The following is a 26,810-nucleotide window of genomic DNA, read 5'->3' as shown; positions in this document are numbered from 1 at the left end:
ATATATATATATACATGTACGTATACCTACATCGGGTTTAGGCGAACGTTCGCGGAAAGATATGTTTCGGCGGCTACGCGGTGCGCAACTTTCAGCGTCCCCGGGGCGATTGATATTCCTCGGAGATAATCGGACTACATATATATCGCGACGGTCGGAGCTGCAGTGTATACCCATATTATAAATACGTACCTATATATAAATATTATATATATATATATATATATATGCATATAGGTACATGGTGGACGACTGGGCGGAGAAGAACGGACTGAGCACAATATATATTTTATACCTATATATAGGTATCTACTGGTGAACGCACTTATGCGATATTATATACGCGTATACCGGACGGACCGCGGGTGATCAGACGACCCGGAGTCTGTGCGAGTAAAATATAATATAGTGTCCCGGAGGCTCGAAACAGGTCGGCGGCGGCGGAGTAATTATTTTTTATTATTTTATTTTTTCGTCCGATACACAAATTATACGTATACCTATATATATATATATATATATATATTATGTAGGTACGCGATATCGGCTATGTGAATTTTCTCTCTCTCTTTTTTTTTTTTTTTATCCGCAAAGATAATTTGTAATTATTTACGAGGGCGGACGGGCGGTGGCGTCGTTCCGCCGGTCGGCACGTCGACTGTACGTTATGTAGAGATACCGACGCGCGATGATCGCCACCGCCGCCGTCCAGTTCGGACGAAAAAAAGGTTCCGCTCGCAAAAAAACTTCAAAACTGGGCCACAGCATCCGCGATTAGTGATCTCTCGGCCGACACCGCCGCTGCTCGCGAACATTGTGTTAAGGTAGGTATATATATAATATAATATTATAAATTATGTATATATATGTACCTACGTCAACGGCGGAGAAGGAATAATAATTTTCGACGACTTTCACCGGGGCAAAATAACATCATAAATAAATAAAGTCCGCGAGACGGGCGGCGTGGACGTCTACCGTATTCCGTTTTGCATGCAGTGCTCCTGTCGTGCGTGTTACCTAACCAGCAGCGCGCGAACAAAGTCAATAATAATATAATAGTAATAATAATAATAATAATAATAATAGTAAAAATATTGTTGTCGCGCAAACGATGCAATCTCTCTCTCTCTCCGCCATCATCATCTCTCCTGCGGGCTGCAGTGTATTGTATATAGTTCGATTCCGTCGTGCGTCGTCCGAACGTAAATCAATCATAAAAAGGAACTATTATTTTACCATCTCTTCCCGACGAACAACGCGGTCCGGACTCGTCTATTCGGATTTTTCACACGAAAGCTGCGAAACGTTTCTACAATGTACGCACGGCGTAATTATTGTGTATAATATGCGACGTGACGCGCGCACTCGGTGCAGTCCAATTAGTTCGCAATAGTATGTAACTCGTATATATTGTATAGTATAACCTGCATTCGAGTATGCCCACGCAGCCGTTGTAAATACTGTGTATAGGTAAGTGTTATATTATATATAGGAACTACGCACGTTGTCCATCGATCAAAGACCGATCGATCCGACGACGACAGGAACGATGAAAACGACGTAAAAACGAATAAAACACCGAGCGACGGTTATATTGGCGTGGGTGTGCGGTTTGTCATCCGTCGTGTTCGTCTTGTGCGCGTCTGGTGAAGGATAGGTTTTCACAAGACTTATGAATGCAATATCGTCGTTATGTTATTATTGTTGCTGTGCGGAGTCGAAGAAAATCCATGCTGCGCATTGCTCGTGATTATATAGGTATATAATATATACCTACATGTTTAGACGTCAGTGACGCGATGGCAATCATGGCATATGTAGCGGTAAATGTCAATGATAATTTACTGTTATTGTTAGGTATTTCGAAGGCTTTTGAAAGGATTTCGCAAAATCAGGGCTGATGACCATTTTTTGGTACGAAATGCGTATATACCAACAACCGCAAAAGACGTGGCCCCGGACATAGGTATACTCTCAAACTACCAAGAAATACAATAAAATATTATTATATAAACTAGTAGGTACCAGAACGAAACGATGGTCGTTTTTTGATCGCAGAGTAGACTATTAATAATAGATTACTGTCGCGGTGCAACTGTGCAAGTTGAATTCGAATATCTACGAGGAGAGAGTGTTCTACCGTCGACACATTTGCAGCTTGGTTGCTGTATATGTAACAACACTACGATAGTATTATAATAATATAATAAATAATATATTATAAGCATACACGCGAAATTATAATATAACAAACACGAATAACGTTTTCTCATAGTGGCATTCAATGCTAATTTAATTAAAAATGTTTAACAAGATGCACAATTGCATCATTATTATATACCTACAATCGAATCGGATGTACAATCGCATTCTCGGGCAACAGTTCAATCCGATGGGAATAGTATAATAAAATATAATAATATAACATTGTGTGTATATTATCTGCAGCAACGCGAGAGTGCGTGTTTGTATATTTCTGGGCGCGTGTGTTATTATAATTCTTATGAATAATTATAGAAATGTGAAAAGAAACACGTACCTAGGAGTTTGCGTATACTCCGATATTAAACCTACTAATTTAGATCAGAAACCCGACAACATTTTCGGTAAGACGTGGATTTTACGACTGCGTTCGGACGAAAAATACGCACTCGGCATCACACTATTTAATATCCAGAATTCTGCAGTGTAATAATATAACGTTGGTTAATCGATCTTATTTTCATAAGTATTTAATTCGTTAATCAGAGCGCATTTTTTTGATTTTTTGATTTCGCCCCCAATTTTATATTCGGTCGTAACTACTTACGTATAATATAATATTATGTACGAGCAAAAGTAGAGATAGTCGCAAACGTAAAATGTATCCATTTTATTCAATTAAAACTGGCGACGATCTAATCAGTGTTTATAATTGGATTGGATGTGTATTAAATTTTATTTTTATTTTTTATAACCACACCGTCCAAAGCGCATACTCGTGTATATAAACTATAATGTAACACAACGATATGATGATGATGATGATGATAATAATAATAATATAACACTCGTATAATATTCGTCGGACGGGTTCAAAAGTTTATCGCGACCGCGGCAGCTAACGCAGCGGACGAGCTCCAATTGGTCGTATGGTGTACCTGCGTGTATAATATTTATATCGCCTACTGACCAGAGGTCGTTAATCGAAATGTACGTGATTATTATATATTTTTTTTTTTTTTTTTGGCGAGAGATCTACCGCTATATAGTTTCTTCTCGAAACATTTACGCATGTTGCAGTCGTGTTGAGCGCGTTTCCTCCTTTCGACGTATATACCTACACACGACTACGCGATACGTTTATATATGATGACAATACGCGTTCACGTGTGTGTGCGTGTGTGTGTGTGTGTGTGTGTGTGTGTGTGCAAGTACGACGTGTATATCGGATAATAATAAAAATAAAAAATAAATCGAGCCTGGTCCGGAGCTGCAGGAACGTTGCCAGGCGCGTGCAGAGCGCATTCCTAAACGGAGGCGCATAATAATATGTGCAACGGTGCAGCAGCGGCCGCAGCATCCTCGCCCATCGGTGCGGTAACTGGACCGGCGGCGGTAAGTGCATTTGCATGTCGTTGCACCGCCGCTGCAGCCGCGGCCGGCCGGCGACGGCGGTGCAGTATATATAATATAGGCGGAAGGGGTTGACGGCGCGCGATTATTATTATTATTGCCATCGCCGCTATATATATATATATGTGTGTATATGCATAATAATATAATACGTTGACGTGCCCCAGTTCGGTGTTTACTTTATCTATATATACCCGACACGAGTACTTATACCGCGGCGAGCTCAATGCCAACGGACGTTTATCCGCGGGCCGCAGCTTTCCACGGCAACAGCTGCGACGTCGAGTTGGAATTCCGTTTTCTCATTTTATAATTACAACAACGACATTTGCGGTCGAATCAAAACACCGAGTAAACGGGAACATTTGATAGTAACATAATATTGTTATATCTGCAGTATCTTCGTGAGTCGTCGAATCCTCGCTACTGCACCGCCGGTCGTCCTGTATACCATAATATAGGTCCTATAAAGTATAGCATTATGCGCGCACTGTATAGTCATCACGTCACGTTGATGACAACTTTAAACGTGACGTTAAACCGATATCATTATATTATATAATGTATAGTAGACGGCCTCGGCGGTGCAGTGCAAAGTACCTATATTTATATGTATATGCGTATGGATTGATGCGTCCGAAGGTTTTGAAGAGTGACCGACAAATAACTACACACGCACACGATGCGCATATAATATATAATAATATAATATGTAACAAAATATGCTGTATATTATATACGCCTACTATATTATACCGTGCGATTGTCGTCACTATACAGCAGCAGCAGGATGACCAGTCTGCGTGACGCGGCGTTAAAAGCGATGATACATAAAATGTACAAAAATGCGTCCGAGATAACGGAAATTCACGCGATTTTTAGGCTAAACATTTTCGGTCGATTTCAAACGACGCGCGACGCATGGAAAATCGTACGTACCTATATGCTTGTAATATATACTGTGTCACGCGCGAGCTGTAATGTCAACGATGTCGCACGGCGCTCACGCATTATCATGATATTCAAAAAGAAAATCGTCGTCGGTTTTTCGTTTCACGCGGTGAAAAACGATGCGAAATCGCCCGCCGATTTACATTTCGTCGGGGGGGGGGGGGGGGAATAAAGTTGATTTTTTTTCGCTAATAAACCGCGAGTGCGCTTATATCATATACTTGCCTATAATAATAAAAATAATAATAATATTATTATCGTTGAGGATATCTTCGCGTGGTTTCACGGACCGGCGTGCCCGGTTGATATTAGTATGTGTGCGTATTCGAATGGCTCGGGGGCAACCTAGTTTCGCGCGGATACACTGCCCCGGCAGCAGGAGCAGCAGCAGCATCTCCCACCCACGTCCGTACAGTGTAATATATAATATTTTATATTGGGAGCCAATTGGTACGCGAGCGCCCGTGTGAGCAGCGCGTGTAATATACATATTATTATAATTTGTGCATAATGTTATGTACATGTATATTTGTGTAAGATAATATATATGTGTATGTGTACACCGGCTCTGCCTCCGACCCGAACTTGCCACACGAATAATATTCGTTCGTGCCGCACCGGCATCGCCGGGCTGCAATTACCGCGCTCGCGTTCATTAACATACCGAAACACTGCAATCGAGTCGTTGTATATACAGTGGTCGTCGTCGTCTCAGTCGTCGGCGAAATATCAAACGGGGATGAGCATATATCTATATACCTATATATATATATATAATATAGCGTAAATCATAGGACGTGTAATAATAATTAGCTTATTAAAATTCAGACGTTACCTTTTAACCGTGAGCATAATATATATATATATACATACACACACACACACGTATACGACTTTTATACAGAGCTTATTATTGCGCATATATCATACGTACCTATGTATACCTACATAATATGCTGTGTGCACGCGATATCATATTATTGTAATACGCGACTGGCGTAAGACTCTCTGGGCAAAACCGCGTCTTGTGCCGCACTGCAGTCCGTCACGCGTAAAGACCGTATTACATATATGTATATATTATATTATTATATATTATAGGTATTTCAAGATGAACCTAAAAAACGGTTTGTACATGATACGTACTGCAATACGTATAATAACGATTATACTGGTTTGACACTGTTTGTGGTGTAATATTTCACGAGCCCGTTAACGCAACACGATCCCAGTCTCGGTATGCCCGCGCCCGTCCGTAGTCATATAATAATAATAATAACAATATGTATAATAGATTATAGTAGGTATATATGTGTGTGTTACATTTAATGTATATAATATAAAAGAATAAAAATGCGTTGTGTTTCCACTTTTCGGCCGTAATTTTCACATCAAAATAATATTATAACACCTATATTCTCGCGGCCAGTAATGAACGACGAAAGACCATAATTCAATACCTATATACATTTTTACAAGTAGGTACCTACCACAATTTATCGTATCTATTGGCTTCTGGGGATATATATATATGTATAAAAAGTATGTTTATAATATATTATAAGTGTACTCAGTTCGTAGGTATTTATATACAGACGTTTCTGGCAATCGGCACACATAGGTGCAACGGTTATATAATTATTAGTAATAACGTATCTATTTCATTCAAGAAGAAGATATAATTTATCAAAATTATAAAAATGTATTGGCATCGTAATAAGGCACTTACACATATTATGGGTATATATGGCTATATTATAATGTCTCGGTACGTATTTGCTAATAATATATACTGTAGCAACACACATTTTTTTAGGAACTTCAAAGAAAATATTATGCTCTTCAACTTAATATAGGTCGGTTTTTTTTTTATACAAACGAACCATAAAGTTATGAACTTAGAGAGTGTGTAATGTATAATAGTATGTATTGTAGTTATGTCTTATTAAATTATGAAAAAAAAAAAAACAATACGAGCAGTAAATAAATAATCATAATATATTATAGGTAACGACCGATATTGAATCGGTTACATTTTTTCCAAACGATAATGTGAAAATTAAGTATCGTCGAAATTATTATGATAAACGGGAGGAAGAAACTAGCCGTAACGATTCGTTACGGCACCATAGGGACTTGGGTGTACCTCTATATGTATAATATAATATACCTACGCGTGTGTACGCATTACAATATAATAAGTTGGGTTTCGGCAACGAGGTGTAAAGCAATTACGGTGGCGGAGAAAATAATAAAAACAACTAGGATACGATCGCGCAGTGTTTTTAGGAAATTTATTTATATAATACACTAATATAACGTGTGACCGATGAGCCCCGAGGTTATTGATAATATTTTAATAGCAGCATTATGATAATGACTACGGGAGGACCATAATTTTATCGTTAATTCTTTTAGCCTGCAGTATCCTATATAATATTGTATAGGTATATATAATAATACGTGCGTATTATATATAGGTACGTAACGTACATTATAATATACCTACATAAAATCGATTTTATGTTTTTGTGTGTTTTGCATACCTGATTAGTAGATCATCTACAGACCGCCGTGGTCTGGGGCTGTGTCTTCGCAGCAACGAATAAAAATACGAAATATCTGCGTTTATCTGCAATCATAAACATAAAAATCAAGTGGTGGCCATATAAATACGAACGCGTGGTTTATATTGAGCGATTAAACCACTACAGAGCAAAATTATAATACCAGCTAATCAAATAATTGAAAATCTGTGTATTGTATAGTATTGAAAACGAGATTACCTACGTAACGTCGTCGTGGGAATGTCATACCTGGTACGACTACCAACCACACACGGAAATTATTTACACTAAAATCGTGTTACATATATTACATCTGATGCAAAAAATGCATGCACCAATACAATGACTAATAAATATCATTAATCTTTTCAATATAGTACTTGTCTATATTATTTCACCCCCGTAATAATTAGTAATCTTAAATTAAATAACAGTTATTTATTGGTATTTATCTCATTTTCTTTTGATAACTGTTTAACGGATTTACAGTTCAAGATCCATACCTACGTTTAACACTAATATTCGTTTGATACATTACGAGAAAAATGTTTGTTGGAAATTTAAAGAAATTTACTTTTTATAACTTTGTTAATAAAGCAATGATCCATCAACAATTTGTCATCGTAAACAATTAAATATACACACATTATTTACTATAACACATACCTACAACATAATAATATAATGTACGAAGTCCACGCACTAATGACTAATAGAACTTAACCTCCCGAGTACCTATATGCTTATTTTATGAGGTCAGCAGCGTAACGAGGGGGGTTTCGGGGATTTAATCCCCCCTCCCCATTTCATAATTCTGGCTACGCCACACTGCCACAGTATGAGGCGTAAAGCAAAATCAAATACCGTGACTATGATTTTTTGAAATCAGTTAGATTTGAAACGTTGAAATCTCAAACCATCGTCATCGGCATATAATGTACAGTTGACGCATGAAGTTCCCGAGATCTTTGCCATAATAATAATATAATACCTAGCATCTTTCTACATAATATACAGTACAATTATATTATGGTATATTACTATATTATTATAATATGCTTGTGAGACAGATAACCATTACATTGTTTAATTACTCGGCCGCGCGATGTCCTCTCTACCATATACTCTGGGATAATACACACACATATACACCTATATGGCTATATATATATATAAACAAAATATAATATATAGGCATGTATTGTATAGATATTCGCAAAACTGCAGCGCTGTCGCTCGAAGTTTCGCCGATGGGCACATCGGCGGCGGGCTGATTTGTAATCGTACAATAAGAGTACCATGCTCTCTTATATTATTGTTGTATATTGATTTGTGACCCGATTCGGTGGCCGGTGTTATGACAAAAGGAATGTGTTCGCCACGCGCAAATCGACCGGGTCGAAAGTGGATCCGACGACGCGTAACGACGGCGATAATATTATCGGTTTTAATTAGATTAAAAAGAAAAATAATAACGATAAAAGAATGGGAAAAAAAAAAATAATATAAAAACGCGCGCAAAACAATAATAATAGCGATCGATAATAATAATAAGATCGGTGAAACCGTTCGATATAATATTATACGCTCGCACATGCGCGTGTGTGTGTGCGCGTGTGTGTGTGTCGTCTCTCGGAGAATCTGCTTTCGCCGCACGCGCGTCGTTATAATTCGCTTGACCGTTTAATCGATCCAATTTTGGACACCGCTACGACGGCGACCGCGAAGAATTTCACTTTGCATAGAAAGTAGACGTTAACGAAATAATAACAAAATAATCGAACAAAAATCGGATTGACGAAACGTCGGTGGTCCGAACGGCGCGGCGACACGGTAATCTTGAAATAATTATAATTTTTGAACATTTCCCACGCGGATATAATAATAATATTATCGCTGTTGCTGTTTGGACTGCAGTGGACGAGTGTGCATAATATTATCATACGAGATCGACGACGCGACATCCGTGGTATATAATATCATAATATAATATTATTATCATGTTTATGTATGATAACGATATTATTACAAACCGACAGCAGAGACAATCGCGAGCACTTCGGTCGTCGACCGTCGTCGTCGTCGGAGATTAATGAACACGTTCGATGACCGCGGAGACGGCGAAGAACGCAAAGACCGACGTATTAATTGGTTATTAACGCGCGCGTCGTACCAGCAGCGGATGACGTTTCGGTGGCACAGTTTTATTATTATTATTATTATTTTTTTTTTCACAATATCGCGGTTATTATTATTATTATTATTGTCATTAACGCGGTTCGCGTTACCTATGTATATTACATTATTATGCTTGTCGTGAGAAGAAAACGTCCGCGGCGGCGACATTAATATTACGACGTCAACACGTCGCCGCCCGTCGAGATAGTACAGCCACTATAATTATATTATGATACGCGCGAGTACGCGTATAAAATTATATGATATGTAAGGACTTTCGATATATATATATATTGTGGAAAAATGTATATTATTTGTAATACGAATCACACCCGCTATAATACAACACACGGCACACATAGAAGACACAACTTTTTTGGATTTTTTACTTTTTATTTGACCGGCTTCGCCGACGATATTATTTCAATATGAAAATACCTATTGTATATTATTATTACTTTTAAACTATATTAGTTTAAGGCGATCGTAACTGGTTTCGAGAAAAAATCTGTTTTTCTCGCCTCGGGCAGGCCGACGACAAAATATTTGTCGTAAAAAACTGTTGCGCGCTCGGCATGATATTACTGCATACATTCCTACAGGTCGCATTTTATATTTAAACGGAGACTCGCGGGTTTTCCGATATATTATTGTTGTACAGTTTTTATTTCTCTAGTGATATTACATTGCCGTGAATAGTTGCAGATCGCCGAGATTTGTATACCATACGTATATAAGATTATTTTATAATGAATTTATCTAATTGATTGATAGGTATAGGAATAGGTTTTATATGTGTTTCCTGTTTTATGCAAATATAGTCATATATAATAATTATATTCGTTATATCGTTGACCGTTGGACCAAATTTACACTGATATTCCATTCCGGCAATTCTTACGTCATAATAATATTATACAAATTTGGCAAATAAATACGAAGGTATTACAGATCGCAAACCAATAGTTAATTACAATTTGACTTGTATGTCCACTATTGTAGCAATACGATTCAGGTATAGTTGCTTATATAAAATATTACAGCGAACCTCCACTATCGGTGTAAAGTGTAAGTGTAACGAGTTTTTTAATTATAATTTATAAAAGTATCTCATATTGTAATATAGTGTAGTATAGTAATGTAATGTAATATATACACTCATATTATTCAAATAGCTGAATTGCTAAGAGTAGATTCTTGCTCCTTTACATAAGTTCTGTACGAAAATTGTACTAGTATGAATTGTGAGATTAAATAAATGTTGTAAATAAATAATGTTAAATAAACACATATATATATAATGTTATAATATAGTCACCACACACCAACGGATAACACCGTCAAGTGTAATAGTAAAAGCGTCTTATATGTTTCATTTGGACCCTTAGCCAAAAGACTTCATCTCAATAAATAGGTATAGTACCTACCTACATACATATACATATATATATATGTTTAATAGTCGCGGTGTGCAGGTATACCTATATACCAGGTATACCTAACCTAACCTATATATATGATATCTATATAATATGACGCCCTGCCGTCGCATGCCGCGATGGAAGACTGCAGTCTTACCACGGCTTAATTGCATTCGCGCTGGGTGGCGGTCGGCGAAAGATCGGTAGGTATGAAAAAAATTAACATTTTGTTTTTTTATTAAATAAAAAAAAAAACCACCGCCGCCGCCGCCGCTACCGCCGCGTAAATCTTGCGTCGCGCGCTATCGTATTTCTCGTAATCCAATACCACGCACGTTATATGGGTCACGAGATAAAAAAATATATATTATATTATAATAATATTTTATATATATGTATATCTGTATACCGAAATCCGCGTAATAACACGTTTCGCATACACATATTATATTATTATTATTATTATTATTATTATAATACACATATAGCATGATGACGTGCAATCCACCGCCGATGCTAATGTATTTTTCCATTACTCTCGCGGGCCCGTGATCCGAATATATGCGCATGATGTGTGTGCGAGCGCGCGTGAATGTTAACCGTTCGTGTCCGCGTACGTGATCCAATATAATATATAATACGAATTCGCTGCCGTTGATAGTGCTGCTGTTGCTGCTGCCGCTGCTGCTCATTACATTATACGCATCATAATATATTATATTATATGCTATCGGTCGCCATCACGCGGTAGTAAAAAGAAAAAAAATAATAATAATAATAAATAAATAAAAAATGCCAGCCGTATACGTGTGGTATAGGTGCCTGTGTATAACGTGCGTGATGCGGCAGGCCGGTATAATATCTATACGTATATACGACTTAAAGCTAATTGATGTTGACGGGGCCCCATCGGGTTTCATTTATTTTTTTTTTCTTCCAGCGGTTAGATTTATTGGCGTAAAACGGACTGACCGAGCCTAATCGACCAGCGCCGTCAACATTAAAAGTATATATACCGTGCCTACCTATATATCTGCCGAATACAATATTTTGTCGCTAAACCGTATTATTGTGATTTGTGGTCCCGCGCGCGCAATGTTTATAATCATAATTAATAACTACATACTTTGTGTATATACCTACAATAAATATATCCTACAATACGCGCATTTTCTCGGCAGTCGAACCACGGCAATATACGCTGTTAATATAGTCACACGCTATATACATATATATATTATATTGTACATATGGTATGGTGGTCGGAAAATCAATTACCGCTCGAAGACCGCAATGCGGAAGGTCCTGCAATGCACGGTACAATATAATATAGGTATGGGTACACCTTATGCGTGGCGTGTACTGCACGTGTAACTGCAGCTGCACGGCTTTATGTACATGATGCATAAAATTATATAAATATTTTTATAACTGCTGCAGCATCACGCGGACTGGAACGAAATTATAGGTAATATAACCGTCGACGTGTAGGCATAGTTGATTAGTGATGGGCACGATAATTGATCGATAATAATATAAATCTATATATCTAAATAGCGACGAATGAAAGATGGTATGTATAGGTATAATAATTGTATCACTGTAGTATTATATAATATATATATAAGTACCTCTTAAAAGTAAACGTTTTCAAATAGATATATATTATATTGGTACTGCAAGCGAAAACGGACGACTTTCTTTAAAACACAACTGCAGGCAGAATATAACGTATAAATATGTATACCTATGTATGCACTATGTATAGGTACAACACACGTTTTTCTCCGATAACGATCATAAATTTACGTTTTGCGCACGCGCGTGTACTTGTGTGTGTGTGTGTATTTTTTTTGTTTTAATTAAAGATATCATTGAGAAATTATAATTAATCATTTAATACCTACATATTCCTATTATGCGATCGTACACGACGATAAAAGAAAAATATTTACACAATCATCGCACACGTTATTATTGCTCGTCATATGTACCTATTATCTGTAAACGGTTAATGACACATAATATAGGTAATGGTAAAAATGTAAAAAAACATTTTATTTTTTGATATCGATTTTCAATCAACGGTGCATAAATATTATTAAGACAACATCTTTCGTTCGTTTAAGGTAATGCGTAGATACGTCATCGTTCCCAAGGCCGTGATCGAGCCAAATGTTTATTCCAATATACGAAATATTTTGAGGGGCGACCGGTCACCGGTGTCATTTTTTTTCGTTACTGCTGGGTACATATATATATATTTAATATGTAATTACTGTTACGTAACGCGACAAGACGTGTTAGAATATTCGTTTTACGTTATAGTACCTATTACATGTATAACGCTTAGTCCAGTTTTAAGCTGCACCAGTTATAAAAGGGAGAGGTGCTGGAGACTTTAACGCCCGCAACGCTGAACGATTGCAGAGTTAAAAAGCACTGTTAAAATTTATAATAATTAAGTACTTAATTTTTTTTTGTAATTTTATATAATACTTTAAATTCTGCAAAATAAAGTTAAGTGTGTTGATGTATAATACTGCACTGCAGTGCGAAGAATTTTTAGATCGTTTAAATGCATATATAATATATTATATTATAATGTAAATGGTTATAAAAAAACGCACACTTAGATAGGTAGGTATATATATGTATATTGTATACTCACCTACATTTAAAAATATATAATATACATACCATTTGCTATAAAAATAATAATTTGTAAGTTTTCTTTTATAACTTAAATTCAATTGAATAATAAAGTAATTTATAGATTTATTGTTTTATATTTGTGCGGTTAAAACTTAAAATCCTGTCGTTATACGTTTCTATATATATATAATAATAATATAATATAAATTATAAACATTTATAACTTATAGGTACCTATAAGTATAACTATAAATATCTCCAATATACTGACGGACGACGGTGCAGTGGAACATACATTTGAAACAGTTTATATTTTTACCGGATCACTGGTTATATAAACATCTGATAGCATAATAGTGTTTATAAAAAAAAATTAATATACAAAATCATAATAATGTGTTTACCTTCAGCGAGTCAATGTACACAACATCCACGCATGACAGGTATATAATAATGTGTATACCTGTTTGTAGTAGTTACACAAAACTGTATCAAATTTGTAAAGACTCAATAATGTCTTGCACTGTTTATTAATTATTAGTACTGCAGTTGTTTAATAAATGTATAATATCACGTGTGACCCATTACTTAACCACATCTCGAGTTCCTATTATAGATATACCTATGCATATATAATTATATTTGTTATAAATATGGCTTATATATATGGTGCACAAATCGTATGTCATAAAAATTATAATAATATATAGTACAAAAACATCAAGCTAAGTTGAATTATAATATTATATATTATATGGAGTATACAATAGGTTTATTTTCTATTTTTATATTCATTAAACTTTTAAGTATAATATAGTTATTAATAAACATTATAGGTATCTATGTAGGTAGGTGTACGTATCTATCAATATTTGAAAATATAAAAAATAATTAATATTTATAATATATTATTTAACGGACTTGAAGAGTTTAATTCTGAAAAAAATTCGTATTTGAGACATCCAGCGTTCGCTATAAGCTGTTCATAAATATCATGATGTAAGAATACGAAAAAAAAAATTGTAGTAGGATACTACATTTTAATATCGACGTAAGTGTATAAAGAAATTACAATAGTGAAGAGATTCGCCCCCTACAGATAATATAGGTAATCGTATCTAGTACCTATTATTGTACATGCTACATTATGTAGTACCCATTATAAATATGAATGATACATCATGCATAATATAACGGCAGTATTTTTAATAGCTAATAGGAAGGAGAGGTGGACAGGGTTGTGACAGAGGCTGAAGCACGTACTCGTATTATAATATTATTGCCCGCTGCAGTAGAATCAATGCCTAAATAATAATATTGTATAGGTATACATGATATATTATGTGTATTGGACATGACTTGTATTGGACCTCAGTTTTTATAAATTCTATTTTACAACAATAATTTATGATATGTTTGACATATAATAAGACTCGTTCCTGGCGCATAATATTATAATATATAGGTATATATATATTTTTATTATATATATAGGTAAGAGTTTGAATAACGTATAAGTATATACGCGTTCGTTCTATTAGTCGACCATTAGCATAATAGTGTATATACCTACATATAGCGCCCGGGTCGATCCTATTATGATCTAACTCTATATCACAATATAAAGGGGCCAACGACCAGCAACAAATATGAACAAAAGCACGGGTTCGGCGTAAATGTATATATTTTTACATACGATTATCTCTTTTCTCTCTCTATCTGTCTCTCTCTATCTGCTCGGCACCTATTCGGAATAAGTAAATTGGATCAAAGATGAATGGACCGGACATCGATCGATCAAACCTGGTGAAACTGAAAGTCGCGTTGCTGATCAATCGGCCGTTTTATGCTAATATTTTTCTGTTCGATGCCTGATGTTCGTATAATCACATTTATAATAAATATTTTAATACCGGTAGCTCGATTTACATCTCGAATACCTACGCCCCTGTCAAAATACAGTGAAAACCAGTCCCTGGCAAAAACTGACGTGTATCTACCTGTATATATATACGCATAATATATATATTATAACCCATATCCGGTAAACACCATGTAGGGCATAGGATATATTATATTGGTATATTATAACCGATATCCGGTAAACACCATAGGGCACAGGATATTTATTGATATATTATACACGTGTGCTTATCGTACGAATACTAAAATTATAATAACAATAATAATTATATGATATGCAAAGAATTTGTTCTGACCACAAAACATCCATCACGTCGTCTCAAACGACGCTGCAGTGTCCATGGTGTCTTGATTTATTAATTTAATAAAAATCATGTTCTGGAGGGTGCTATCAATGGATAGTTTCCCTCATCAAAATTAAATCTACTGTTTTATGTTGTGTATATACTATATTATATCATCGTATTTATTTATTGAGTTATTACTTATTATAATTACTGATTTTAAATTGTTGAATAAAAATTTTTAAGAAAACAGCAAAACATAATATAGTAGGTATATTATAATTTATAATACACAATATACTATACGTCTGTACATTATTATACTTATACACGATTCGGTGTTAATGAGGAAATCGGGCGTGGTATGATACTAATATGTGTACCTATATACGGCGTTATTATTGTCATTTGTCATAAATCATAAAATATATAATGATTATTTTAATGTTCCATTCGGTCGTGGACTAGCGCGTGCTAAGTCCAGTGTAATGTATTATATATTTATATCTAATGTGATATAAATGTATTATAATATTTTTCGCGACAACCGCCGCTGCCAAATAATTATAATTATAGCATCGTGACATCGATAATAATATCATAATGATTGTTATAATATCTTACTTATTTTTATTGGTTTAATATATATCGCGCAGAGGAAACTGTAGAGAAATATAAGTAATATAATATATATATATCAATCAACGCGAGTAAGTATATTATACATATTATACGCGAAGTATAATTGCGTGCGCCCGGTCAGGACCAGTTTTCGGGAATCTCATTTGAATATCAATGACAACAATAATTTTGCTGTTATTTTATTATTTATTTATTTATTTATTATTTTTTTTAACTCTAATTGGCTGTGAAATTACGACTGCCGGCGGGATCAACACGATAAACACAATGCGTGTAACCATCAGCCGAAGTGTAGTGTGTAAATAAATTTACGAATATATAGGTACTATGTAACATAGTAGGCACATATAATAATATTATTATTATTATTATTATTGTAATGCCGAGATTGCGCTACGGTGCACGTGTCCACGTGCGTTACAGTCAAGTACGTACACGTTTATGGCTATAATGTGCAGTATAATATAAACGCGTACCACCGATACAAAAGTATGTGTGTTATAATAATAATAATAATAATAATATGCAATAATGCGCGTAAAGACAACAGTGACGGCTTGCAGACGTACATATATTATACACACATATAATAGTATAATATCCATTAGAGTAGTGCTCGTCGGACATGTGCGATGTATGCACACCACATCATTATTGATATTGCGCGGCGTAAATATCATAATATACGTATTAGGTGTATTATATTGCTGCAGTGCCGAACACTCATTAGTCATTACACGAACAAAACGGCAATATACCATTATTTAAAAAAATTCAAATATTATTATAATATGTTATCCGACTATAAACCCATAATAATTACGATAATAATATTGTTGCCGTTGTTATTATTATTATTATTATTATCATCAGCATCGCGAACGAGCACCGTATGCATATAATACGGGAACGCGAAACTTTCGACACGTCTGATAATGATAACGATAATAGCAATAATAACACAAGTGCAAAACGTCCACGCTATTCGATTTGATACAGTTTGCGAAACATTCCTTTCGTCCAATTAAGGCGAAAGCGAAATAATTTGCAACCGTCTATAGTCGGTTTACGAGGTTTTTACAAAATAAAATCACTATATATGTTTACGTGATATATATACATATATATATAATATTATGATCTGTATCATATATATTATATACCTATACCGCTGTAACTAATCGATGTACCTACCTATATATCGTGATATCGTACGTCGAATGAACGTTTACCTATATCTGTACATATTACAATACACTACGCGTTGTATAGCATATCATTAATATTATATGATGCGATTTCGTAAAGAATATATCATTGTGTGTATAGCTTTACACAATTTATGCAGTATGCTTGCGAGTGATCCATTTAACTGTAGGCAAATTTAAAATGTAACAATAGCCATATTTTGTGTTTTCGGAACAAAAATTCGTTCGTATGATTTGAAGCGTATAATAAAACATAATGTCATAATATAGTTTATAACCAGCTATTATATAGTATATATACCTACCTCTTATAGTCTATAATAATTCCCACTAGTCTTGCCCACCAACCACCGGTTTTAACTGATAAGTGTCATTTACATCCATTATAATAAACTCGCTGACTTCTTTATAGGTAACTATATATATCAATAAAAGTACCGACAAAAATTACATTTTATAATTGAGACATTTTGTTTTATGATTCAGCAGAATAGTAATAGTATTATAATATATAAAATATTAGCATAAAAAACTGGAAAATTGATGTTTTAAGTTTTCAATACTACTGATATCTATAAATCTATTCAACTATCAATTTTTTAAAAAAAATATTATTTGTTTTTTTTTAGTTTCTATAGGAATTATATTCATTGAAAAATAAAAAAGTCAATACTTTTTTATATAATAGTTTATTATGTTACAACAAAATGTGATACTAGTCATTTTCTTGGGTTTTTAATTTACTTTTGATAGTTCTTTTGTTTTTAATCTGCAAATGCTAAATATAATATATTATATAAAAAAGCATTATCTGCAAGAATATACTTTTCTCATAACGCATGCAGATGTTATAATACCTGGTTTCAATAATTTTTTTTTTTTATTAAAATTAATTTGGCCTGGATCAAAAAATTAAAGGTTAAGTACCTACTATATATACTTAACACTAATTTAAACTTTAAACGCTATTATATTAATATAAAAAGAAACCAATTATTATCAAAAAATTATTTGCTGCCGATTATGAAAAATCAAAAATAGAGATTGTTAGATAGGTAAAGGTAGGTAATAAAAAAATAATAAGATAATAAAAATAAGTGTAAAATTAATTTATTGTTATTATAATTAACGTGTATGTATAGTGTTATAGTGTCCTACATATTTAAAAGTTCAAACTTAATATAAACTTGTTGAATTAGATGAGTATAGTGTAGCCAATACAATTAAATTAATCGCCTTGTATACAATATGTATAGCTAAAGTGCACACGGTGACGACAATAATTGAGAATCACATACAATATTCTTATGTACTATATTGGCAATAGATTATTTAAGGTATCTATATACCTATTATTTTTACTTTTTACTTTTTTTTGTCAATAATAACTATTACGAAATTATTAACGTTCGCGAATACTACCTATACATATATAATATAACAGAAGTGCTATTCGTAACCCGGAAAACCCTCGTTTTTCATTCGTTTTGTGCCGTAGCTAAACGACCGCGATGGGCAAACAATATATATACATAATAATATATAATAGACGTGATGACGTAACGGAGCCAATCTGTAACACTTTCGATTTCGTCGATTTCAATTTTTTTTAACACATTTTATTTCCTCCGCGCGCCCTACCTCTTACCACTGACATTACAATATATAATACGCGCATACCAAATTACATATTACATACATTATATATTATGCTTTATATACTTATATATATATATATATATATGTGTATATAACGTTTAGCGGTATCTATATATACCTTTTCACACTAATTTTCATCTAATTTCATACAAGTCGATGTGACGTCACAGGTAACACGGCAATATCATTGTGTGTACATGTATCTATATGTATTTCAAATCTGCACGGTGTACCTATAATTACGATTTGGGGTAATGCGAAAAAAAATTTATGAAGTACCTAAATATGCGTCCATAATACCGTATACCTATCCCGAAAATCACGTGGTTATTGCACGTGTGGTTAGAGTACTGGCTTTAACTGTTGTTTCGGAATGGCTTGAATTCATTTATACTATGATACGTATAGGAGGTATACATATAGGTAGGTGGTATATGCTATAACTACCGATTTCTTTTATTTTTTTACGTTTTTCGTCTATGTAAACGATTTAACTTTCAGGCATCGCATTGTACGGTTACGACAATAATGCAACGGCCGCCCACTGTCAAAATTATCATCTGCATGCGAGCCAGATACTCGTGTATATATAACTATACATATATATATATATAGGTTTAGTTTTTATAATGCCAATCCGAGCAATCGATCGGTCGCGTGTGTGTATATATTATTATAATATCGGAAAAAATAATACGCATTGTGGCACTTATATATATATATATATATATATTGGTGCCTACTCGTAGTCTGTGACCTAAAAATTACCATCCCGTGAATTGGTAATGTGCTTTTGAAAATAGAATATTATCTCGTATTAGAATCGAATATCATACTGTTATTATTATTATTATTATTATTATTATTATTATTATTCCTCTCTTTCGGTTACTCTGTCGGTCACCGTCTTGGATGTCTTATTTTTTTTTATTTTCCAGTATGTGCCTGACGCCTATTACACATATATAAATTGTACCTATATTGGAAATATTCAGCGGCACGTATTATACCTACATCTGGCCGTATACATATCGTATGAATAAACTAGTATTTTCCTAGTATATGACATAATGACTTGACATATATATTATTATTATTATTATTCTAGCTAAGTATACCGTGTCCCAAAATATGAATAGATCCTGACAAAAGAATTAGATTGTTATACTCGTTATTGTCTTAAGCATCATATTCTATACTAGCTGGACTGACAGCTCTTTTGTGGACACGGATTCATCGCGTTTATATTATTTCACTTTGGACATACATATTATAGGTACTCGGAGTTGAGATTCTATAAACTTTTACAATTACTTTATTATTACTTCGTTGTTTGTACTACCCGAAGATTATAACGTTCGCAAAACTCAGTTACGCATTGACTCGATAATTTCTTTTTTTTTTTTCATCATTATTAAAAATCATTAGGTAGGTTCCACAATAAATATTATTTTTGTTACCGGCTATTATTTATGTAACATTATACTAATAACTTGACCTAATGCGGACGTTATAGTAATATTTTAACGGTGGTGTAAGTGACGATTTGCTACAAAAATAATATTATACACTATAATCTTATACACCGTCTCACGATGATATTATTATAATGTTTTATGATTTAACCTTAATTTTAGTCTTTACGCGTACCTAATTCATTGTTGGTATTAAAATTAGTTCTCATCCGCTGAAAAGTATATGTATATATACCGTGTATATATATAGAATATATATATATATTGTATGCACTATACAGATTGCAGGCAACCTGCTATACAGTATTATTAGTGAGAAAACACACGAAATATGATGTAATATTATGTACTGTATTGTCTATTATTATGTACAACTATATGCAACGTCGATTGATAATACGCGTTTACTGGAGTATTTCAGAATATCGTTTTTACTTTTTGACGACTTTGATTCACATGCGCCGCGCAATCCGCGAACAATATTCAAAAAGTAGAAAAAATATAGTGTATACAATATATATTCATATATATCTACCTATTATTATTATTGTTAATAACATTTGCGAGACAACCACGGGGACTCTGCGTGGAAATTATCCACTCGCCACACATCGCGGGAGAATAAATAATGTCGTAATTACAAGTACACGACGTAAAAGAAGAGCTTCCGACGTCGCAGGCGGGGGTGGGCGCGGGTATCGGATTAACCATTGTTTCGTGCGTCGCCCCGGAGGTATTATTTATATATATATATACGTGTACAATCGGAACTCGCGATAACCATCGCGTGGCTGGTAATTTTCTATAATATCATCAAATAGGTATAAGGTACATTATATTTATATGCCTACACAATGTTTTTCTCTCCACTCGGAGAAAATGTCGAAAAACGTTCCAATTGTTTGCGCGTGGCAATAATAATAACAACATTATTATCACTATTAACATGATGACAATATTATACATAGTGTATTATACCTATTGGTGTCGGGTATTTGTTCCGAATCGACGCGAAATGATTATTGCGCGAATTACTGTTGTCGGTACTATTATTTTGACGAATTTCGAAACGGTGGCCAGCCGAGTGGGCACGGGACGAGAAATCGGTTGGGCAACCGCACAATGACTACTGGCAAAAATGTTCCCCCGAGAGAGACGTCATAATAATAATATTATTATAATACACTACTTGTTGCTTACGGTTGGGTACGCGACGTATTATTAACGGGCGATCATTAACCCCGATCGGTCTGTACTACGATAGGGGCACACCGAGACGGCAACCAAGAACAATGCCTCGTTTATGTAGACGTATAGACACGTATAGACCCATATTAATTGTAATATCTTAATATTTATTACTGTTTGATTATTGTTTATTTGTTTACACTTGTACAGTAAAATAAACTATAATGGCTTTATTCAATGAATGTTATAGTAAAGCGACATAATAATATTATCATAATATTATCGTCTATAGTAGTATATTATATTATAGGCACGCGACGGATCGTCGTGTTATTCATTAAGTGTTTATTTTTTTCTTCCATTCATTTTATAACATTCAGGGAATATTGTATCATATAAAAGTTTGGCTCGCGTAAATCGTGAAACCCGATCCGGTCACGGTATGGTACAACTCGTACATACACTGTACGTCCAACAATGACCCCCTCCCCCCCCTGCGTGTGCTAATGTTTTTTTTAAATAATAATGTATCATTTTATTTCTCACTGTATACCTACGAGGCTAACCTGACCTAACCCATAGCTAGGTATACGTTTCGTCTCTTTCCGCGTCGTATGTATATTATGTATACGCGCGCAGATGGACTCGTCGGCATTTTACATAGAGTATAAACAATGCCACGCGCTAGCCGATCTCGCAAAGTCGAACAAGAAACGTGCCGTTTGGGAGCGGCCGTGCGGAAAAAATCGAGTCCTGTTGCACAACCACGGGAGATATCGCGTGTTATACACAATACACTATGCAGGTATATATATTTTTGTACAATGCGAGGAGAACAATATTTTCGTGAAGAATTTATAAATGTGACCGAAAATGTCGCGGTAAATCGGTATTGTTCTTTGTGCGCAACGACGTATATAATATAATAGTCGCGCGGTGGATTATACGCGCATATTACGAAACAGAGTTTGCTCTTTTTTTTCTCGGCTTCTTCAATACGCTTGTGGTTTTTATTCTTATTCTTGTTTTTATTTTTTATTTTTTCCTGCGAGATGTGTAACGAAAAAAAGTAATCAATCATTCGTGACACAAAAGAACCGCGTGAATAAGAACGGAGACAACGGGGAACAATAACGATTGGGAAAAGTGAATTCGGATGAGAAAACTCGGTCAACGAAACAAAAAGTGATGGGGAGTGAGAGAAAAACCTCGACAATGTATAATAATAATGTACTTACCGATTACGCGCGTTTTCCTCAAAAATAGTATCATATAATATTATGATTACCTAAATAGATTGACGTTATTTTAAGTACATACAGAGGCTATCGTTATATAGGTTCTCTACACCTATACTTAATCTAAATTACAAATTGATTTTCTTAATTAAATATACAACTCGATGAATGTACCTATTATATATTATACGCAGTGATGAGTGATATTGGCTCTACACTTTTACATTATATATATAACATCCTATCAAATTAAATTGCTCATCTGAATTTTAATAGGTACCTGCGCGTAGGTATACTTATAGCGTTGGCTCTCAGGCATCTTTATCATTAGGTGTTTGTAATGTATTATTTTAAAGGTGTTGAATTTATTGGTATATTACATTGAATACACATGGGTATTTTCTGTTTTTTATTACCTCACAGTCTGCATAAAATAGTAATTATAGAAACGATAAATTACAATATATACCAGCTTCGATCTGATTGTAATATATTATCTACATTTAATAAATTATAGTGAAATAGGACCTATATTATATATTTTATTTAATACATTTAAATTATTTAAATAGTATTTAAAAATATATTTTACTATTTATTATTTTATTAGTTGATATATTAACAAGTTGACTGCCATGAGCATCATATGAGGTGTTCACATGACTTTCCGCTGACGCCACGCAAAAAAAATATAAATTAGGTTTTTGGTTGCCACGCTGATTTTGAGTAAGTAATCGGTTTATTTTATTACGACCATCAAGCAGAATGATCAATCTTAATTTAGAAATTGGTTGTGCATCAATGTGTGGGTCTCGTGGCCCGCGGAAACAATTTTTGTGAACCGAATATGATGCTCATGGCAATGAGGGACAGTCTGCTATATTTCTTGTGACAGATAACTTCAAATCACGATTTATATATAGATATAGGTACCTACGGTTTGAAATAGAAATATAACATACGTTTTATAATCATAAAGTACTATTTTATAATTTATTAGAGAATTTTGTACTCAACAAATAAACAGTGAGTTAGAAGTACCTACATCTAATTAGGATCCAAATCATAGGATTATGATGCATAACACAAAATTATATATTATTCGTGGTATAGGTACAATTATAAAAAGGTATGACGTTAAAATTTAATTAATTAAATAGGTAGGTAATATATTATATTCCTCGGAAATATTCAGAAGACAATAAGAACTATAATAGATCTACCTATATAATTCATTGTAAACAATTTGATAAAAAAGTTTATCGCATTTTAGTTATATTTACAATTTTGTATAATAATAGGTACCTACCTATAAAAATAATATAACAATAATAACATTATATACGTAAATATTTATTAGGAAAATAATGATTTTTTTTTCAAATTAATATTTTATTTAAAATAGGTATGTACGTGTATGATTATTTTCCTGTGGGTTTTAACTTTAACTAATTTTACCTAATTACTTACTTAAAAAAATTTATTTTTTTCACATATTTATTTCATATTTTCTAAAAAAAAAGAGAAAACTTATGGATTTTTGTGAATTTTTATTTTTTAAATTTTTTTATATTTTCAAATAAAATAATATTTTTTAATATTTAGTCTATAGTTATATTATCGATGCCTAGCAGCGCGTTTCCAAATAATAATATCTATACAATATAATTACAAATTATAACCTAACGGCAAACAGAAAAATATTCTTACCCGATGGTCGGTGGAGTGTCGGCTGGGCAGCGGATACAGCGGCGGTGACGTCGTTGTTATCCTCACGCGGAACACACTTGGACACTTCAAAATCTTAAACGGCCGTCACGTAACGAATATTTAATATTAGCATTTGCGTGGCCATGTCGCAGTGGACGGCACAAAAACACGAAACGTTTTTTTTGTTCGCCGATCGATCGACAAAAATGTAAAAACAAGAGATGTGATAAAGAGAATACGAACGAACAAACAAACAAACGAAATCACACGAAAACGATATTATCGATAACGACTACTGCAGCTGTACAACGATAAACCGACGGTAAAATAATAAATAATAATAATGATATTATTGATTATTATTATTATTATTATTTCTTATACAATTTACACGAACGAAATATTACACCCGTGTGAGGTTTACACGATCACTGCGCGGTCCGATATTCTAACGATCCGGCGACGATCGATATTATTCGCGATTACTGCCTATACAACTATTATGATCGTCGTCGTCGCGCGTCGTGTGCGTAGTGTGCCGCGACGTCGAGAGAGTGTTGTTCGCGTATCGGATGCGTCTGTTCCACTGCCGGGCCGGAGGACAACCCAGTTTCGCCCGGCGCGTCTTCGTCGACCGCCGCCGCCGCCACCGTTACCGACGAGTTCCCCCCACCGGCCGCCCGTTCGTTCGTCCGTCCGTCGGTCCGTCCGTCCGTCCGCAGCGATCCCACTCGGGCCGAGTAGCGCGAAAAAATAACGTTAGCGGCGCGCGCGCGGTCAGTTACAGTATTACAATAATAATAATAATAGTATACGCGAGCGAGAGCGCGCACACGCACGCGGTATAAACCGCAACAAACGGCCGAGGTACCGCCACCGCCGCCGCCGCCGCGCCGTACACTTTTGCTTTCCGCCGCCCGGTTGACACGCGACTCATCTCTCTCGCTCGCACGGTGGCCCAGTTACGGTGGCCGGAGGAGTCGGCGGCGCGGTGTCTGACGTTGCGGAAGAGTGGCCGGTGGTGGCGGCGGCGTAGGAGTGCACCGTCGTCTCGGCGCGTGGTGGGGGAGAAGGCAGCGGGGCGGGGCCGGCACGCGGCGAGCGGGGCGAAACGGGGCGGCGCCCGGATCGCCCGGCAGTGGGGCACGGTGACGGGTTGGCCGCGGCGCGAGTTGCCGCGGCGCCGACGCCGTAGCGCCCGCGAAATCCGCGACGGCCGCGTGCTGCCGGTGCTGCCCGCGGTGGCGGTGTCGGTGGTGCCGGTGAGAGGAAGCCCCCGAAGGACGACCGCGACGCTCCGAACCCGCGGTCGGCACTCGGCAGTGCGCCGCCGACGCCGGTGGTGCGCGCTCGCGTCATTTAGCCGTTCGCGTGGGCCCCTATTTCTTGTTAGGATAATAATTGCTACTGTAGTATATTATGCTCACTTGTTGATAAAATACGTCCTGGGTGTGCGACGATGAGCCGTTGGCTGCTGAGAGACGCACTTAATAATGTAACGTCATATAATAATATTTTATACTGTTCTAACTCCTAAGCCACAAATAGCGTGAATATATATATTCAGCAACTTCTGTGTATGTGGGGTTTTCATATGGCTCTCTTATACAACATGTCTGTATAGTATACGCCTGTAGGTAACCTATATATAAACAAACATAATATTATATACCTCCTAATAGGTATTACCTATATTCAAAAATAATAAGCATTTAATAATAGTTTACCTATTTTATGGAATTCAAAAGCATGTATTATTATATGAAAATTTTCTTTTTCAGGAATACTTATGTATTTTGCTCACGTTTCGATAAAAACAATAAGTAATAAGGATGACATAGACAAGTATATATACAAATATGAATTACGTGAAGAGGAGACCATTCATTAAAAGAACCCCAGGATTTTTTTTTCCTATTTTAGAAGGTTATATTACAATACTTAATATATTTATAAAAAATGTGTATTAAAACAAAAAATTAAAATGTGTTCTATTGAATATTATACCATACCTAATATATAAGTAGGTAGGTTAAACTTTTAAAATATATAAAATATAATATAGTCTGTATAGTGTATACCTATATTATTAT

General features: G+C 34.9%; 1 protein-coding gene across 1 annotated transcript in view; it reads right to left on the bottom strand.

The window, feature by feature from the left end:
• The window catches only part of LOC132946795 (LIM and SH3 domain protein Lasp-like), a 58,052-nt gene extending 32,534 nt beyond the window's left edge, over positions 1-25,518 (bottom strand). The window contains exons 1-2 of the mRNA XM_061016872.1: positions 24,718-25,518; positions 7,116-7,201 (exon numbers count right to left, since the gene is read on the bottom strand). The gene's annotated coding sequence lies outside the window, so the exon portion shown is untranslated. The remainder of the gene's footprint in view (positions 1-7,115; positions 7,202-24,717) is intronic.
• Positions 25,519-26,810: the final 1,292 nt, after the last annotated feature.

The sequence above is a fragment of the Metopolophium dirhodum genome, chromosome 6 (assembly GCF_019925205.1).
Source record: "Metopolophium dirhodum isolate CAU chromosome 6, ASM1992520v1, whole genome shotgun sequence".
Classification (NCBI taxonomy): domain Eukaryota; kingdom Metazoa; phylum Arthropoda; class Insecta; order Hemiptera; family Aphididae; genus Metopolophium; species Metopolophium dirhodum.
The sequence above is the reverse complement of the archived record's forward strand: the minus strand, read 5'-3'. Positions and strand labels throughout refer to the sequence as shown.